The sequence below is a fragment of the Dendrobates tinctorius genome, unplaced genomic scaffold, assembly GCF_039654945.1.
Source record: "Dendrobates tinctorius isolate UK_male_01 unplaced genomic scaffold, ASM3965494v1 ptg000013l, whole genome shotgun sequence".
NCBI classification, from domain to species: Eukaryota; Metazoa; Chordata; class Amphibia; order Anura; family Dendrobatidae; genus Dendrobates; species Dendrobates tinctorius.
In genome coordinates, this window is record NW_027361681.1 from 14,136,168 (window position 1) to 14,157,037 (window position 20,870).

At 44.9% G+C, this 20,870-nt stretch overlaps 1 long non-coding RNA gene and 2 other non-coding genes across 3 annotated transcripts; all 3 read right to left on the minus strand.

The window, feature by feature from the left end:
* Positions 1 to 15,226: 15,226 nt before the first annotated feature.
* LOC141069728 (uncharacterized) lies at positions 15,227 to 20,259 on the minus strand. The gene is made up of 4 exons (XR_012226637.1): positions 20,133 to 20,259; positions 19,490 to 19,525; positions 17,772 to 17,806; positions 15,227 to 16,994 (listed from the first exon to the last, which is right to left on the minus strand). It is a non-coding gene; the product is annotated as an uncharacterized lncRNA (long non-coding RNA).
* Positions 17,611 to 17,742, minus strand: LOC141070297 (small nucleolar RNA SNORA17). The gene has a single exon (XR_012226653.1). It is a non-coding gene; the product is annotated as a small nucleolar RNA SNORA17 (small nucleolar RNA).
* On the minus strand, positions 19,319 to 19,450 carry LOC141070286 (small nucleolar RNA SNORA17). The gene has a single exon (XR_012226652.1). It is a non-coding gene; the product is annotated as a small nucleolar RNA SNORA17 (small nucleolar RNA).
* Positions 20,260 to 20,870: the final 611 nt, after the last annotated feature.

Here is a 20,870-nt window from a genome sequence, read left to right on the forward strand (position 1 = left end):
GTTTCTTCATCCTATCTGCACAGGTCACAATGTGAAGATGCTGTGACCAGACTGCACCCGAAGAAAACAGTGCACCCAAAACCAGAGGACAATCAGTAGCTGGTCATGCAAGTTACTTCATACATAGAGCTGCGCTGCCCTCAAGTGGTGAAATAACAGTACTACACAGTGAAAACATTTATACATGCGCTACAGCAATGCTCTACAGCCAGCCTTGAGACATGCAGGCGCAGCGCAGGGACTCGAACATATTATTCAAGCAAGCCAAAGACACTCAGCACATGAGCATGCTCAGATAACACCTTATCCGATTACATTCGCTCATCACTAGCTCTGATCTGTGGCTAGAACAAGCTTGGAAAGTGATATTTTACAAGAGACATAGAGTGAAAGGCTGCTCAGAACTGAAGGGTGTGCAGCGATGTATAATATTAATGTACAGTACAGACCAAAAGTTTGGACACACCTCATTCAAAGAGTTTTCTTTATTTTCATGAGTGGCGCCTGTGCGATACAGTAAGGAGTTCTATTAAGGGCAAGTGTTTCTGCCCATACTATGGAATACCACAGAGGAAGCATATCTCTAGATAACATATGTCCCAGGTGAAATGCACACGCGTGACTTGAGCCTTGGTGATACACCCAGCGACGTTATTACGGGTGCATCACAGAGACTGAAGAGGTTGTATGTACCCCCTGCAGGATGTCATATATGATGTTATGTGGGTTTTACAAAAAAGCATTAATGTTGATGAGAGCGACAGGTGACCCTAGGACCAAAAAGATGGAACAGGAGGCTACAGTCATGTGGGACCAGTGGGGGTCATTGGCCCAAAGCCCTAGAATCTAGGCAAGAGGTCCAAATCCTATTACAAAAGTATATAAGTGAACTGAGTAAGAAGCAATGTGTGATAAAATATCCAACCCATATATGAAAATAGTCCCTTATTTATGAGGTTGGCCATCCAGTGACACGCACCAACTCAGTCCTACACATATGAGCGACAAGCATCATTGATCTGACAGAAGGAATTAGGAGGTAAAATATGGGTAAAGACGTCAACTGGCTGCAAGTGTGATTTAGTTATTGCCAACACCTGTTAGGTGCCACAGGTAAGTTACAGGTGCTGTTAATTACACAAATTAGAGAAGCATCACATGATTTTTCGAACAGTGCCAATACTTTTGTCCACCCTCTTTTTTATGTTTGGTGTGGAATTATATCCAATTTGGCTTTAGGACAATTCTTTTTGTGTTTTTTCATTTAAGACAAATTAAATGAAGATAATAATACCAAAGAATTTGTGTTTGCAATCATTTTCAGGAAGAAACTGAGTATTATCTGACAGAATTGCAGGGGTGTCAATACTTTTGGCCACAACTGTAGCTGTAAGTACGGGTTGTGAACATATCAGAGATGTCTGAGTGTCCGTGGTAAAGATAGATGCTACTCCGCCGGCGTCACCACCATTTTCCTAGAGGAAAACATTTTTCGTCTCCACAAAGATGGTGCAAGGCCGCTATCGCATTCCAAATTATGCTACTGAGCAAGTGCGGCCGGCGCCATTTTGAGGAATAACTTTTTTTTTCCTCAAATTTATATCACTAAATAAAATGACTATATGGATGTTATAGATCTGATCATGCGACAGCACAGGTACCACCGCCTGCATGATGAATATTTTTTTTTCCAAACAAAAAGATATATAGTATGTAAAATAGGAGGCAGGTCAGTGAGGGATCAGTGAGCTGTCAGAAGCCAAACAAATGAATACCTAAGCAGAGCACCACATGAAGACCCCCCCCCCCCCCCCCACACACACACACACACACACACACACACACACACACACACACACACACACACACACACGGCCGCCCAGAGCACGAGCATATCATTAACTGAAATCTGAGAATAAAGAGTAAACAACAACCACAAGACAAACTTCATCAACCAAAGGTATCATTGTGATCAGTATAACGGTGCCGACCTGACACTGACTGTAGGTTACTGTGCACAACCTGCTGACTGGTTTCCTTTAAGTATTTTGAAAAATTATTAGTCACTCAACCATCTAATGATTATGGAGGCCTTCAAACTCTCGACAGATGTCATCTGTAGAGAGAAAAATCAGCCCTGCCAAAAATCAACACCTAGTTCCAATATTTCCTCCAGAAAAGATCCGGTAGGGAGACAGAGAAATACGGCAATAACTTACTCTTCTCTCCACCATTCCAGACATAAGCTGCACCCAATTTTTACATGTATGTTTAGCAATTCAGGTGTCTGGGCATCTTACATCTGCAAAAGCTAACCAGTGTTATCAATGAAGTCCTCTTTAAGTAAAGCCTTGTGCACACAACTTCATACAAGCTCCAAGCTGTTGCATGTACCCGTAAAAGTGGACATGAAGACCCTCAAATTTCACTGCAGAGAAATTACCTAGGAATCCTGAGATTCCAGTGAATGACATATTATGGTGGTTCTCCCCACAGAACATCACTCGCGCACCCCCTGGAGTGGTCGCCCTCTACGCTGTTGCAAACAAGCCATGAACAGTACATTCAGCATGATGCACCCACCCTCAATGTGACCTCAACCCAGATTTTGAATATATAGGTGGTGAGGGTTTTTTCAGAGACCATTAGAATTCAGCCCCAGAGGTGCACGGGAGACCCATTCCCTGTACCAGAACATCTTTGTTCAGTTGGGCTATTTGCACATCACATTTCCCGCTCATGTGAAAGCGCAGCCGACTGTGGCGAATCTCATTAACAGTCTTTTAGGACACTCTTCCATTTGTTGTGACTTTTACCAATTAACAGCTTTCCATTTTTGCAGCCAGCAGTTCCCGCTTTGCTAATGACACCTTTGGCCCCAATAATTTCAGTTTAATGAGAGAAATTTCCTAGTGTTGTGCAGTGCAGGATCCTGCCAGGCATTTCATCAAACGATTCATTGCGCCATCATCCTACAACAACTCATGACTGAGGCGGCTTGCACCATATCAACCGGTCTTCCTGCAATGTGCCAGATCCACCACGCCAGAGCAACCAGCCATATGATAGTCGGCAGTAAGGCTGAAGACGAGGAGGAGTAGCACTAAAATTTGGGAGGGTACAAAACAATTCACCAAAGAGATCGCAAAATCCAAACACATCACAGGAAAAAAATAAACTAGAGTGCAAGTACATCAGTGCTACACCACATAGCACTGGGGCCTGTCTCCATCCTGCAGTATACAGAGGAGGATGTTCACATTGCATTTGGACATTGCATCTGAAATCCCTGACAGGGCCTTTCTTTGTACCTACCTCAAAAATATGAATGCCACTGAAACAGAGGCCAGAAAGAGAACAAAGTGACTGCCTAATTTAAAGGGGTTGTCCACTACTAGGGCAACCCCTTCTCGTACCCCTCGCTTGGCCCAGACAAAATTATTTTTAAAAAAAAGCTTATTTATACTTGGAACATCAAGCTGCTTGGAGATGGTCTTATAACTTTTACCTTTTACACGTTTGTCTATAATTTTCTTTCTAATCTCCTGAGACAACTGTTTCCTTCGCTTCCTCTGGTCCATGTTGAGTGTGATACGCACCATGTCACCAAACAGCACAGTGAGTATCTGTAGCCCTCTATACAGGCCCACTCCCTGATTCCAAGATTGTAGACACCTGTGATGCTAATTAGTGGACATACCTTGGTTTAACATGTCCCTTTTGTCACATTATTTTCAGGGGTACCATCATGTCTGTCCAGGCAGATTTCATGAGTTTTATTTTTTAAAAATTCTGCGGAAGCATGGTTGAAAAGCAATGTCTGACTTTCACTTGTTCATTTATTACTACTTTTGTCAGATTCAAGGTATTTCTGTGACCATTGTGGGTTTTTCTGTCATTCAACGAGGGGTACCAACAATATTGACCACGTGTGTATATAGACCAAAGCACCTTGGTTAGGGATCACCGCATGTAACACCTTTCTCCCAAAGGGTAGATCATCAGAGGAAGACAGATTAAGTCGATAAGAGGGCCATGTCGCTGCCAAACATATCTAGTCGATTGACACCTCTATCTTCTCAACGCAGGAAGTTGCCATGGCCCTGGTGGAATGAGCCTTCATGTTCTCTAGAACTGATACATTACTGGCAGAGTAGGCTAAGCTAATGGCGTCTCTAGTCAATCCAGCTATCCTAGCCCTTGTTACTTTTAGGTCTTCCCTAACCCCTTGGAATGAAACAAATAAGGACTCACTCTTCCTCCATATTTTTGATATTGCCAAATACTGAACTCATTTATCGTCTAGTGTGTGCAGCTTGTGCACTTCTGCTTTTTTAGGATTGCTACAAAAGGAGGGAAGAACAATTTCTTGGTTACTGTCAAATTCAGACACCTCCATCAAAAGATATGCTGGGTCTGGCCCCATTCTAAAGCTATTTTCGTACGGTTGCTTGATAGGGCCTGCAAGTCACTGACTTTACGAGCCAATATTCCAGCCACTAACATTGCCGTCGTTAGGCTATGTTTACACATGGCGTAATACATCAGGATTTGCTGCAGATTGAACGCTGCGTACAGTCGCAGCATTCATTCCGCAGCGTCCAGTTGTTACAGTATAGTGGAGGGGATTTTATGAAATCCCGTCTCCACTATGCGTACAAAGACGCGGGTAACACACTCGCGAAAACGGACATGCGGCGCCTCTTTATAGACCGCTCCGTCTCCGCAATATAAATAGCCCAGTCTATGGATAGGATGCAGTGATTCCGCATGTGTTCAATGAACACATGCGTTATCACTGCGCGTAAAAAAGGGGGTAGCGCTTTGGGCGGAGCGGGCTTTCCGCTGCGTCCAAAGCGCTGCTACTACACAGCGTGGAAACAGTGAGTAGCTTAACTGGGGCTTTGCTTAGAGGCTCAAAGGGAGATCTCGTCAACGCCTCCAGGACTATGGTTTAGATCCCAAGGGGGTATTCTTGGGGCCGATATCAGTCTAGATCTATTACATGCCTTACTAAACCTAATTATCCACCTATCTGCAGCTAGGTTATAATTATATACGGATCCTATAGCTGACACTTGCACCTTATGGCTATGTGCCCACGTTGCTTTTTTTGAAGCAGAATATTCCCGAGCAGAAACGCACACCATCTTTCTGGGAAAACGCATGCCTTTTATGAAGCACTTTTGTAAGCGTTTTCCTAAGCGTTTTTGCAATACAATTGTATGCATGCGGAATCACACGCGTTTCCGCAAAATTAATGAACGTGCTGCGTTTTTTTTTCTGCTAAGCGCTTCCGCAGCGGAAAAAAACGCACCATTAGCACAACATATGCGGATTCAAATATGATTGCATGGGATGCTTTTCTTAAGCGCTTCCGCGGCAGAAACGCGCGTCTAAAAGCGCTGCGGAAACGCTTAAAAAAAAGCAACATGGGCACACAGCCTAAGAGTGCTTGTGGCTAAGCCCATTTCCATTCCCTTTTGAAGGAACTCTAATATGGCTATAATCAGAACTTTCCCTTCCAAGAATTGTTGTCCCGAACTAGTCAAAAATTTTGCCCAAGTCCTACCATATATTTTAGTCGTTGCTGGCTTCCTGCTCTGAAGCAGAGTAGAGACTAAGGCCGGGGAGAAGCCTTTTTTTGATTAATAACGACCTCTCAAAATCGATGCCTTTAAATGAAGGCCTGACCTCTGAGGATGACAAACAGGGCCCTGCCTGAGGAGATCCGGGATATCTGGAAGTATCCAAGGATCTGACACAGACATCATTCTCATCCACGTGAACCTTGGCCTCTTGGGCCAAAAAGGAGCAATTGAAATAACCTTTGCTCTCCCTTCCCGAATTCTCTTCAGTACTGCAGGAATCAATACTAACAGGGGTGGACATACTGCATGGGCAGCCAGTGCGGCTGCACCATGGCCTGGAGGTGGGCCCCTGCAGGGCGGCTAACACTGAGGGCAATCTGGCCTGTTTATCCAGCCGAGAGGCTCAGGGGGGGCCCCTGGCCAGATTGCCCTCATCTGTGCGGCAAGCAGGGAACAATCCCTGTAGCTTCGCTGCCTACAGGAGAAAATGGCAGCGGAGCAAAGCTGCAGGGATCCGACCTCCTGTAATGAATTGGGAGGTGGCGGAGGATGCTCAGTACCTGATAGCATCAAAATTAATTTGGAAGTGGGTGAAGACGCTATCAAGGACTTATAATGAATGATGGGGACACAGGACAGCGAATAAGACTATGTATGTGCACGCGTTCAGTCTTTTGCAGAAAATTCTGCTGCATACCCTAATGTGTAGGCAGGAAGAAACTTGCATAAAATACATTTTTGTTCCACATTTATGCCATGCTTTTGTTACGTATTTTCCCCATTAGTACGCCAAACCTCTGACTCCTCAATTTTCATGACACAGACTCCTACTCCGACTCCACAGCCCTGTGTAACGAGTGAAATACACTGCAAGAATTGACATTATGCAGATTTTAATCTGCTGCAAATCTGCAAGGAAAAAATAAGCAGCGTGTGCATGAGATTTCAGGGATCTCATTCACTTTGCTGGTACTGTAAAACCTTGCACATTTTCCAGGTGCACATAGCCTTACAGTTAATTGCGGAGCGTCACAGACTGAATAGTTTATATTATTGTGAGTCAGATTATAGGTAATGGGGGACACAGTGCTGCTTATCAGTTTATGTTTTTAGTGGTGTGTGGCGAATAGTATATTAATGATGGGGTACATATCTGTATTCAGGGGGGAGACATGTATGTATACAATGTATGTGACCTTGTAATTTTCAGGGCAGCGAAGATTGTTGTGACAGGACGAGTCATGGCTGGGAGATGTCGACATGAACGTCTGACCAGATGGAGAAGAAACAGGAGAAAGCGGCTCTAATCAGAAGAGATGTCAGCAGTACGCGCCTAGATGTAAATACTATTCTGTATCTGCACTGTGTGACGTGGAGTGATGTTTTTTTGTAAAATCCTTTACTCTACATTCGCACATGTGTATGAAATGTCCGTGTGATTCCAGGTTTTTTTTGTTTTGTTTTTTAATCGGATGGCATACAGTTTTATAGGTCTATTCACACATACATGAAAATCACGGATATGAGAATGAGAGATCTGTGATGGTTAGAAAATGTTCTGTTCCTATTTTGAGGATCAGAATAGGACATGCTCAATGCATCTGTAGAATCATAGAATGGTAGAGTTGAAAGGGACCTCCTGGGCCATCTGGTCCAACCCCCTGCTCAAAGCAGGATTCGCTAAATCATCCCAGACAGATGTCTGTCCAGCCTCTGTTTGAAGGATTCTATTGAAGGAGAACTCACCACCTCTCGTGGCAGCCTGTTCCACTCATTGATCAATCTGTCAAAAAGTTTTTTCTAATATCTAATGTGTGTCTCCTCCCATTCAGTTTCATCCCATTGCTTGTAGTCTTTCCTTGTGCAAATGAGAATAAAGTTGATCCTTCTACAATGTGACAACCCTTGAGATATTTGTAGACAGCTATTAAGTCTCCTCCCAGTCTTCTCTTCTGCAAGCTAAACATTCCCAAATCCTGCAACCTTTCCTCATAAGACAGGGTTTGCAGACCGGTCACCATTCTGGTCGCTCTTTTCTGAACTTGCTCCAGTTTGTTGGTCTTTTTTAAAATGTGGTGCCCAAAACTGGACACAATATTCCAGATGAGGTCTGACCAAAGAGGAGTAGAGGGAAATAATGACTTCACGTGATCTAGACTGTATGCTTCTGTTAATAGATCCTAGAATTGTATTTGCCTTTTTTGCTGCTGCGTCACACTGTTGACTCATATTCAGCCTGTGATCTATTAGTATACCCAAGTCTTTTTCACATGTGCTGTTGCTTAGGCCTATTCCTGCCATTCTGTATATGCTTTTTTCATTTTTATTGCCCAGATGTAGTACTTTGCATTTTTCCCTTTTAAAAACCATTCTGTTATTTGCTGCCCACTGCTCCAGTTTATTTATATCAGTAAAAGCAAGCAGCACACTGACACTGCACACGGATACAGGAATGTAGGCTTATTACGTATAGCACAGTCCGTTGGTATATAGTGTACTCACTTATGTATAGCACAGTCCCTTATTTAGTTTCCCCTTATCTATAATACCGTCCCTTATTGCGTTTCATCCTCTAATTATATATGGTGCTGTCCCTTATTATATAGCTTTCTCTGCTGTTATGTACAGTGCCATCTCTTACATAGTGCATTCTTGTTATTTTTGTTCACAATGCCCTTTTATTACATAGTCCCCTCTCTTGTTAGACATAAAATGACTGATTGAGCAGCCAGTGGAAAGACGACCAGTCCATCAGCTCCTCCATTAGAAAAGAATATTTCCCATGCTCCATCAGCCGACGGTATCTAATAAAGACAGGGCTCTATATAATCCACTTCCATCCTTCCAAGCATGAATCTGTCATAACTACGTCCATGATTTGATAGGACCAAGGGAGTCCTTGTGATAGATTTTCCAAATTCAGCCACCAGGCCATGGAACGGATAGACACTCAGGAAAGTATGATCTTCCATACTAAATAGCCGTTGAGCTTTTTTTCTCTTTTTTTTTTTTAAAGACATCCTGATGTAGGTATCTGGAGTGTAACTGGGCCTACTGAACTGCCAGAATACAGGAAATCATTCTCATAACTGGTCTGGCCACTGCTGCTGATACTAACGTTACTAGCTTGGTTTTCTTTTCTTCTCACAGATAATATATGTTTTCCTGAGTCCAAGATAAGCCCAAAGAAGCACCAAGTTCTTAGTGGCTGTAGCTTCGATTTCTCCATGTTTCGTATCCATCCCAGCTGGGTCAGACTGGTTTTGACTTGCATAAGTTGGTGATTACAGTCTTCTCTCGATCTGCCCACCACCAGGAAATCGTCCAAATACAGAATAATTAAAATGTTCCGTTCTCGAAGACGTGCTGTAACCTCTAGAACGACCTTTGCAAAAACCCTTGGAGCCATGGAAAGCCGAAGGGTAGCGCTCTGTACTGAAAGTGCCTGATCTGTTTGTCTATGTACAAGGCTACTCTAAGGTACTGCTGATCTTCCGGACGGATTGTGACATGGTAGTAAGCATCCTTTAAATCCAGGACGCTCATGTAACAGCCCAAGAACAGCATCTTGATGGTTGATTTTATGGTCTCCATCTTGAAGGGCCTGGAGATCAGAAATTAGTTCAGTCGCTTCAGGTTGACTATAGTCCTGGAGCTGCCATCTGGCTTTTTTTTTTTTATTATAAATAAGGGAGAATAAAATCCTTTGCCCCGCTGATGCACTGGCACTTCTGTCAACACTTGTTTGTGTATTAAACCTAGAACTTCTGTCTCCAGGGCTATCCTGAATGTGTGATGGGGAGTGGACCCAAACTCTAAACCTGAACAAATTATCTTTAGAATCCAGGGATTGGATGAAATTCTCACTCAGGCAGGCTGGAAGTGGGACAGTTCGTCACTTGGAAGCCTTCCTAGCCTCAGAGGAAGGGGCTCCAAACATAAAGCCTCCACTCATTGGCTTCCTATCTTTCCACTGAATGAGCATCTTCTGTTGTTCTAAACCCCCGAACATGATATCTTGAACTGTCCTAGGGGTTTTTAAATCCGTAATGCCATGGTTGATCTAATGGCTTTTGCCAAACTGTCTTCCACCGGAAAACACGGTCTAACCCCTCCCCCGTGTCACTATTGGAGGAGGAAGGGAAGGAAGGAGAGCCGGAAGAAGAGTCTGAAACATCTTTATTTTCTAATATTATTGACTCATCCAAATGAAACACCTGCTGATTCGGTCTCCTTTTCCCCTTCACTTGCCCCATTAGATGTTTCAACGAATCCTGGACCTCTGATCTTATTATGGATTTTAAATCCATAGCAAAACTGGGGGTTTCCTTAGAGATGGTCTTCTGAATGCAGTTGAAACATAGTTGTTATGGGTTTGTGCTGGATAACTTGTCCCTGCACATTGCACATTCTGTTATTCTGCTTGGCGCTACACTTCATGTGCATTCCCTAGAAAGGATACATAGAGAAAAAGGGACCTATTTAACATGCTGAACTTTCACGGAGATCACTCACCATTCTGAAGTTCAGTCTAGGGGTACCAGAGATGAAGACAGGGTCGGTTCGTATGAACGTTCTCCTTTGGAGGGGGTGGACTCATTACCTGCCTTGCTTTCACTTGCCCCGACTGCTGCATTCCTGGCGATCACGATGCTGCCGCTAATCTTGCTGTGGGGCCTGCTGTGGTGGCGTCAGCTGCTGTAGGTCATCCATTGCTGCAAGGCTTCCACCATTTTGGATTATCCCCCCTAATAGTGAGGGTCCAGCCACACCTCCCCTTTTACCACCGATCTCTGGGCATTCAATTTAAAACCCGGTGCACTGTGCGCCGGGAACCTTGGCCAGCCCTGCGCAGAGCCATATGGCTGTACTATCTCTGGCCCGCTGCAACATCAGGATGCGCTGGATATTACAACCAGTGTCCTGCACATGTGTAGACCCGGCAGCCATGCTTTCAGGCGTGCTCGTCAAGTGAGGTGCGCCAGAAGTTCCTCTTGCATGGGCAGCCCTGGAAGCATGTCCTGGAGCACTCAGCACAGGGTGCTACTGCAGCCCCAGCATGCGCAGACCTGGGAACTCATGTTGGCCAGACATTCACCAAGAGGTCTGTACATGCACGGCCCTGCACCGACCTCCTGGCCAGTGGATTGCGATCCCTGCACAGAAGGCATCCCGTTCCTGGACACCCTGCACAACGGAGTATTACTGCGTACAGCTCTTCCATTTGGTTTCCTTAAGGGCAAAAAAAAAAAACAACTGATGCAGAGGGGAGGTACCACCCTTTTATTCAGGTTTCCTGTCCTTGATGTCGGATATGACATCTCAGGTAGTGCTGTTATGGGAGAAGGGGAAAAAGTACCAATTTTTCCACTAAAATGTTGCTTTGGTTCCAAGTTTTCACCAGGGATAATAGGAGAAAATGGAAAGTACAAATTGCAAAGCTTAGAAGGAACACCATATTGGAATTCAGATATTGTTAAATGGTTTGAGGGTGCGATGTCACATTGGTAGAGCCCCCAAGGTACCAAAACCCCCCCATAAGTGACTGCATTTAAAAACTACACTGCCTAATGAATCCATCTAGTGGCACAGTGAGCATGTTGACACTACTGATGTGTCAGAATTTTATACCACTGGGCAGTTATAAATAACTAGATGGAGGCCCGATGCAAGGTCGGTAATGTCACGATGGTGCAGGCTTTGCAGCGTTGAGACTCTCCCCTCCATGCGCTCCCCCACCTATCCACTCTCCCCCCCCCCCCCAATGTGCTGACTTCTGCCATCTGTGCTCTCTTCTTTGACCTGTCTACCCCATGTGCTATCCCTCTCCTTATTGTGCTGTTCTCCCCTCATGTGCTGTCCCATTTGAGCTGTCTCCCCCCCTGTGCTCTGTCTCCCTCACCCCTGTGTCTGACCGTGTACAGAACATACCACAGCTCCTGGGCAGGGGAGGAAGCAAAAGACAATACGGACATTACAGCAGGAGAGCACAGGATACATTTTGTGAGGTAAAATATTGTTTAAAAACAGTCAGCGAACTATTTTACCTCACAAAATGAATCCTCTGTGATCCCCTGCTGTAATGTCAATATTGTCTTTTGCTCCCCCCCGCCCAGGAGATGTGGTATGCTCCGTACACGGTCAGACAGACAATTTTTAAATGAACTTTCGTTTGTGGGAAAATCCCTTTAATGTGACCGGCTTCTTCTGCCTGTAGACACGTCACGCATCTGCTGCCGGGATCAGCCAAATGATTCACTGCGTGTGAGTGTGTGGGCCATACGGCGTATAGCGTGTATGGCGCATAGTGTGTGGGCTGTACAGCGCATAGTGTGGGCCGTACGGCGTATAGCATGTGTATGGCGCATGTGTGTGGTGCGTACGGCGTATAGAGTGCGAGTGTGGTGCTCCACTGGTGGTACCACACTGTAGGTTGGTACCAGCAGCAGTTTCCATATTGAGACACCCGTCACTTGGGTGTCCCAATATGGTGGTCGGTGAACTTCCTCCGCTTGGAATTCTGGTATACGGTGACATCTGGACAGAACAGGAAATTAAAACATTACAAGGCAATTATAGAAATAGATTACATTTTTACCACTAAAATGTTGTTTTAGCCCGACTTTAAATTTTTATGACCAAAAGGAAAAAAAAAAAAAAAAATGGACTTCCATTTTGTAATGCAGTTTCTCCCAAGTTTACCAATACAATACATGTAAGCAGGAACTACTTTTGAGGCACAGTGCAAAACTCCGAAGGGAAGGCGCTCCATAATTTAGTAGAGATTTTACTGTGATGGTTTGCAGGTGACAACCTACTGGGAGATCCCCTAAGGGGCCAGGACAGCAGAACCCGCATAAGTGACCTTATTTTACAATCTATATCTCTCAATGAATTCATCTAGGGGTGCAGTGATCATATTGACACCATAGGTGTGTCACAGAATTTTATACAATTGGGCATTGAAGAAATAACTACATTTTGACCATAAAAGTGTAGTTTTCGCCCCAGACTTTACATTTCTACACTGGGAAGTTGGTGAAAATGACACAATTTCAGCTGAACGGGGAAATACCTCATATGTGGCCGTTTATCTAGATGGCGAGACTTGGTAGGAACGGAGCACTATTTGCCTACTGCAACACAGATTTTCCAAAAATAGTTTGCACACTCCAAATACAGAGCCCCCAAAGTCCTAAAAGAGCATATTCCCAGAAGTGCATTAAACTGTAGTGGACCGCACTTTTATGCACATCAAAAAGGATGAACTCCACAGGACCACAGGCCAGTCGGCATCCAGTGCCTTCATCCACCTCATTATAGTGAATCTGCCGTTGGGCATTCGTCTGAATCATGTATTTCAGAGGTTTACATGGAAACCCTGGTGTAAGCGCTCAGTACAGAGCACAGGATAAATGTGTGCCGAGCCTTACTACGATCTTTGGGAGGCAAAATGGAAACAAAAAAGTGAATATATTATTATGCATTTATATAGCACCATTTATTCCATAGCGCTTTACATGTGAAAAGGGGAAATATAGACAAGTATGATAAACATGTGTAAGACAAGGGACACACAAGTACATAAGGAGAGGGGACCCTGCCCGTGAGGGCTCACAGTCTACAGGGATGGGTGAGGATTCAGTAGGAGGGTAGAGCAAGTCGCGCGATGGTTCAGTAGACCGAGGATCATTGCAGGCTGTAGGCTTGTCAGAACAGGTGGGTCTTCAGTTTCTTCTTGAAGGTTTTCGTTGATGGTGAGAGTCTGATATGTTGCGGCAGAGAGTTCCAGAGTATGGGGGAAGCACAGGAGAAGTCTTGTATGCGGTTGTGAGAAGAGATAAGGGGGAGTAGAGAAGATCTTGAGATGATCGAAGGTTGCGTGCAGGTAGGTACCTAGAGATCATGTCACAGATGTATGGAGGAGACAGGTTGTGGATGGCTTTGTATGTCATGGTTAGAGTTTTGAATTGGAGCCTCTGGGCAATAGGAAGCCAGTGAAGGGCCTGGCATAGGGGGGAGACAGGTGGATTAGTCAGGCAGCAGAGTGTAGGATGGACTGGAGCAGTGCTAGAGGGGAGGCCAGAGAGTAGGAGGTTGCAGTAGTCGAGGCAATGTTTTTGTGGTTTCGTGCTTGAGGAATGAGCGGATCCGGGAAATATTTTTGAGTTTGAGGAGGCGAGGGCTTAGATATGGGGTTTGAAAGAGAGCGCAGAGTCGATGATCACCCCAAGGCACCGAGCGTGCGGGACTGGGAAAAGAGAGCAGCCATTGACATTGATGGATAGGTCTGGTGGAGGGGTAGAGTGAGATGGGGGAAAGATGATGAATTCTGTTTTGTCCATGTTCAGTTTGAGAAAGCGAGCAGAGAAGGCTGAGATGGCAGACAGACATTGTGGGATGTCAGTCAGTAAGGAGGAAAGGTTGGGTCCAGATAGGTAGATCTGCGTGTCATCGGCATAGAGATGATACTGCAAACCGTGGGATTCTATGAGCTGTCCCAAGCCGAAGGTGTAGATGGAGAATAGTAGGGGTCCTAGGAGAGAGCCTTGAGGAACACCAAAAGACAGGGGGCGAGGTGAGGAGATCCAGGAGGAGGACAGAGTAGTGCCGCTTGCTCTTGGCGGCTAGCAAGTCGTTAGTGACTTTAGTTAGGGCAGTTTCAGTTGAGTGATGTGCAATTTTTTTTTTTTTTCAGAAGTTTTTTTGCACAAACAAGCATTTGCATCACCACACCATATTTTAAAAGCTGTATTTTTTCTATATTTCTGCCAGTCTTGTGAGAGCTTGTTTTTTGTGGGACAAGTTTAAGTTTTTACTGGTACCATTTTCAGGCACAATGTTTTTTTTGATCGCCTTCTATTCTGACTTTTGGGAATCAGAAGGAACAAAACAAAAAACAAAACCTCAGGGATCTTTTGGGTTGGGGTGGTCCCTCTACAGGACTAACAATCTGATCACAAATATAATGCATTGCAGCACACTATACATGTAAAGATGCCTTTTAGACAAAGCTTCTGGTATTGTCAATATATGCTCTCGTAGCTGGCAGACCAGGAGGCTGTCATGATGACCTCAAAACGCCACAACAATCAGATCATCGCGATAACAAGCTTATCAAACGAGGGGGACCCCCATCCTAAATATTATGAGTGATACAGGGGATTAAACAGCTGGGTGCAATGCAGGCACTGCTGGCTCTGACCGCTGAGGCTTCCACCATCATGTAAGCTGGGCTCCTGTGCCCACACAATCACCATGATGTACCTATACGTTGGGTATGGAACCCCTATCTGACCAGGACGTATAGGTACAACAGTGATAAGAAGGTTAACCCTCTTGCTACAATGCTACAAAACTCATGCCATTAGAAACACCCCCCCCATTGCTTGGTGTGAACACAACTCAAGCACATGCATTTGCCCAGGGTCAGACTTGCGAGAAGCTCGCACGTCAATACCTGGCACTCGTATTGGAGCGTTCAGCTGCATAGAAATACATGAAGATGAAAGCTCCGGTCCCAAATGCCGGCAGCAGTGTCGAGTATTGACGTGCGAGTTTCTCGCAAGTCTGACCCCGGCCTTAGAAAAATACTGGCGAATAAGCAGTTTGACAGCACAATCACTAGACACAGTTTACTTTATTAGAAAGCAAGTGAGAGGGAGGGGAAAAATTATATATATTTTTTAACACAGGGAACCCTGTAGGATTTACAAACACCTCCAGAAGCGTTTGAGCCGATGCCAAATCTACACCAGCATTCATATTGGTGCAGTGTTAGGGTATGTGCACACAGTGCAAATTATGCTGCAGATCCGCAGCAGATTTGGCCCTGGGGATCCACAGCAGACACTGCTGCATTGTACAGTACCATTAAAGTCTATAAGAAATGAAAAACAGTGCACACACTGTGGATTTTTCTGCATGTCAATTCTTTGTGCGGAATCCACAGCTGTTTGACACTTGCTCCATTATAGGAATCCGCAGGTGTCAAAACACAGGAAATCCGCAGGCTAAGTCGCACTAAATCCTCAGTTAAAACACAGGTCATTTTACCTGCAGATTTAGCCAAATCCACGCAGAAAAATCCACAGGACAATCCGCACCGTGTGCACATACCCTTAAGGTTCATAGCTGCTGTTAAACACAAGATTGTCTCTCACACACACACACACCAAACAGAAGGTATTTCCACACTTCGTTGCAGTTTTAGGTGCTGCGCTGCCACAGCACATGAATTTAACACAAGGGATACTTTGCACACCTATAGAATGCACAAGATTTATCAGTTTCTGCCACTTTCCACTACAATCACCACAGAGTACAGTCAGACAGCCATATAAATCAGATCACAACTCTCAAACCAGCCAGCAGTGCTCCAGACCCCGAGCAGGACAGCTGTACAGAAATATATGAAGCCGTCACGCTCGGGTCAGGAGAGCTGCTGGCCAGTAGATGCCTTGCAGTCCAATTTATATGGTCTGATTGCACCCTCCGTGTTTAGTCAATTACTTACTTATGACTTAAAACCTTCAGGAGATTGCTGAAGTTACTCCTGGACATAAAATTTCTTTGGAGGTGGTGAGCCCTTGAGCTTCTGTTGCCTGATCTCAGGATCATGGTGCTGCACCTATAATTTCATCACCTGTGATAACTTTAGAAGCATCCTGGATCTTCTACAATGATTTCTAGATTCTTCTCTTGGCTAAATTGGTGGCACCATTTTTTTTTTGCTCAAACATCAACATTCATAGCAACCACCTTGAACTGACCTTTAAAATCATGACTGACACTGGAAGCCACCGTGCCAAATGAAATGCCCAATTCATGAGCTATAGAACTGACTGACCCAACAATCTTTCAAAATCATGGCTTCCACTTGCAGCACATTGCCTCTGAAAATGCTCAGACAGGTCACACTAAATGGGGGTCATCTTCAACTGTTTCCTTACCACATTTAAGCCGCCTGACACTAAACTTTACTTAGTAGGAAGGTGCAGCATCACCTTATACGGAAATCCTCCTTTTAGGGCTTTCTTTAGGCTTTTTTTATTTCCTTTGAAAGGGATTTAATCATGGAACAAAGCTCTAAAATACTCAGTTTCTTTGTAGAGCTGCACGGTACAGCACTTTCCATCCTCAGACGGAAATTGTACTGTGTGTTGTATAAGCAGACATGTCTCAATGTACACCGGAAACCTCAGCTCCTCAACACAGAACATGCTGGGCGTAATGAACTTACTGAACAGCCCTCATAGTACTAGTACAACACACAGTGGTGCTGACCAGAGCAGTGTATAGTTTCTCCCCAGTTCCTGAAGGTGATTTCCTGGAGAACGATCTCTCAGAGGACCTGAAACTCACATCTATTTCTCGTCACGGCCTCATACAGCAAACGACATCCTAAATGTATATAAAAAAAAAAAAAAAAAAAAGTAGTGAAAGATTGATCCCAAAAAAATGTAAAAGGGTTACAAGATCTATAAAGATTTAAATAGTAAATAAGGTTAAAAGTTGTCACTTAACAGATTGATGGGGGATCTGACCACCAGGAGTGAACAACTAAGGCGCTATGCCACTTAATCACTACACATTCTGCAAAGGCTACACAGCTACAAGTCATGCAGCGATATTGCGGCTCAATGCAAATCAATAGGGTCCAATTGCAAAACCAACAGGTAAGTCCCCAAGCAACAAGCCCAACTAAGTCTTATTTTTTTTCAACCTGCTTGTCACAGTGCCATAAGAGGTAGGTGGCGGGGGGGGGGGTTGCAATTTGACCCCATTACCTTCTACTGTACTGCTATACCTTGATAACTTTTGGCTTCATGACTTGTGTTGTGGTCAAAATCGCTGTGTAGCGCAGATCTTATTTAGTTGGGACACCAAGATGAGCCATTGCTCACAAGGTCATATCTTGCCATCTACCATATTAAGAGGTGCACAGCCATAAGGAGCATCAGCACTGAGCCCCTGTGGTAGGTCAGCCCACCCATCAAGGACCCCAAAAGTTTCAACAAGTGTCCGGCTGGAAATCATTCTGAGTACCCACATAATGGGCACCGAGTGTAGACACAGCAGAGTTCCTCTATGCCACCTAATGACACAAACATGAAACCAAGGTCATGCCTGCAACACCTCTAGGGGCAAAGAAAAGCATGAATAAGACAGCAGACAAACCTGAGCAGCCAAGGTTCCAGGACACTGCACCCATCCTATAAGAAAAAAAGGAAGATGGTGTTAAGATATTACAAATCCATCAAAAATAGTGAATCACCCAAGCACCAAACCGCTAAAATAAAAGCGAACCCAACACTACCCTATATAGAGACACAAGGAGTGTTAAATAGGATGCAGGTCAGAGTCTGAGTACTCACACAGGACAGACAAATCTTAATAACTTGGGGCCCATATACACTCACTGATCGTGTACATCAAAACAACCACAGATCAGCGGTCTAATAGCCTGTTCAGACAGATTCTCCTTGCTTCGATGTGCACAGCACGATCGGCAATCATTCATTTTATGTGATTACTCTGTAGTTATTCTCCGCAGAATAAGTTCTATTTACAGGCCTTTTCCCCTCCTTACTGACCAGACTCCTTTTTTGGGCGTTTTAATCACACGTTCTTTTAACAAGCTTTCTCGATCAGATATTCAATTTTATATTCAATTTTAGCTTCATTCACGATTTTTGGGGATTCATTTTATGTTTTTTGGGGGAAAAGTGTAAAGAAACATAGGAAAGCATGTCCATTTAACCATTTTTCACTGCCAAAGATCTTTCAAAATGGAGTTTCCCCATTTCTTAAAAATTATTTGTATATATTGGACGTCCCCACTGATGGAGCAAGGCTAAAAAGCTGCGTTTCAGGCTGCAGGTTCTGTTTTACTTATGCTTTTATCACACTCTGCCCCCATAAAGTCTTAAAAGACCATTGGGGGACATTTTAATATAGTTCATTATTTTTATTGCCGACTCCCATTGTAACTGGTATACCAGCCTCAGTTGAATTTCAGCCTCCTGACTGCAGACCTGACTGGGCCTCCTAGGACCCAGCACCTCCTGTGCCCTCCCTAAATCCAACAGTCACACGACCACTGGGTCCGGAGGGTGCACTGACTTTATAAATCATCACTGCAGAGTAAGGTGTGGATTGTCCAGACACCTATAGTTTACATTTAGCATTAGCTAAAAATCATTTCCTCCAACAAGCCGTTTGTTGGGTGATCAGCAGTGATCCTCGGATTGCTCATCCACAATAGTCCATGTATGTGCCCCCTACATTGCAACTACGGTACATAAATAAGCCAAGGCTTTACCAACCGAACCACCCTCTTATTCAGATCAATTCCCTCGTGTGCACCCCGTGCTAATCTTCTTCACATTTGATTGAGTGAAAAGCAGCACGTGCAGGAACAAGAGGCCCCCATACACATAAGACTAATGTCAGCCGACGATGCATGGGCCTCAGGCCTATAGTCAGGGTAGATCGGACAGGTTTGATGTTGGGACTATCAATTGCCTTCTTCTCTCAAATGCTATCCACCGGCAGAGATATCAGTCGGCGGCTTTCTCCGTGAACGCAGGAGCGTAGGCTGAGATGGCCGTTGTCCAACCAATCATCAGCAGCATGGTTTGGCCGACGGCCATATAACTCGTATGGCTGTCAACAATGCAGCTTTGTTTGTGCAACCCTGGACAGAAGCTGATCAGCAACAATCAGATGTCCGGCTGGAAATCATTCTGAGCACCCACACAGCGGGTACTGAGCGTAGACGCAGCCGTGCTACTCTATGCCACCTAATGACACAGACATGAAACCAAGGTCAAGTCTGCAACGCCTCTAGGGGCAAGGAAAACCTTAATAGATAAATGCTTTAGGAAAATAATCACCTGCACAGATGAGGTTCCAGATAACCGGTATGCATCCTGCAAGGCAAAGGGAAAGAGTTAATATATACAAAAAACACTAACTACTACCATCATCTCCTAGCCTAAAGTGTATACCGTCTGGTCATTGTAGGCAAGAATTCCAAGGAAACAAAGTCTGGGCAGCACCTTCTAAAAGGATGAACAAGTATGGCCCAGCAGACCAAAAATAAAGGTGTAAGGCCACAATCACAGCCACGTGACCGTGTGCCGGACACCATTAATAGGACATGCAGAAGATGGCTTGGTTATCTATGACCTGGCTGCCAGGACAGAGGTTAGAATGCAGCGGCTACGTGTCAGCTGTAAGCCATTCTCCGCACCCACACACCGGGCACCAAGGGTAGGCACAGCAGAGGTCCTCTATGCCACATGAAACCGAGGTCATGTCTGCAACGCCTCCAGGGGCAACGTACACCCTGCAAGATACCACAGCGCCCACATTACCGAGGGGAACTACAAGCCCCAGACAGCAAGGAATAAACGGGACTATACCCTGAGGAGGAACTCAGATGCACCCACATCCTGAAACACAGGAAACCTGCGCCCCTCGTCTTCTCTGCGATAAGGAAACAATATAACCTACGACCCCCAGCATAAAACTCACACAGCACGAGGCCCGGCCACACCGACCCGTCCAGCTGCACATTCACAGGCGAAAAAGAACGCACGCGTGCTCACAGCGCTATAAATAGCCGCCTACGGCGCGTCGGAGGAGTCAATAATGTAATGCGACAGTCGGCCACCAGATGTCAGCAGAGAAGCCGCTTTGGTTCACTTTATGGAGAGTCAGACGTTGATGCTGTAATAAAACAATATGCAGCTAGATGGCGCCAGAACATACATACAAATCTTATACTTGCGATAACATAAATATTATATCATGTTACATAATGTAATCTGCGCTGGAAAGTTATATACAGAGATTAATGGTTAGATATGACATCTCATATATTTCACTGATGTGATAAAATAGTAACTGCTATAATACTGCCCAGTGGCGGATTAAGTGGCCTATGGGCCCGGGGCTGTTCATAAAACCTGGGCCCCTGTACCCCCCTTCCCAGGAAAACATTTTCTGTCCACATTTTGTGGCTCTTCTCACAAAAACACTGCATATGCTGATATTTAGGGGCGGTGAATGGCCTGCTCGGATGCGGGGTCTGGAAAGGAATAAAATGGCCGCGCTTGGGAGGGGGTACCGCCAGCCTGGCCGGCTACTGGTTAGGGATGTTAATGATTAATCACACAGTCACCTGCCTCCATGCTCTGCCAGGTCTGCCTCTCCCCAGCCTCCCTGGCTGCTCCCTCCAATGCATTATGCGGCTGCCTCCATGCTCTGCCT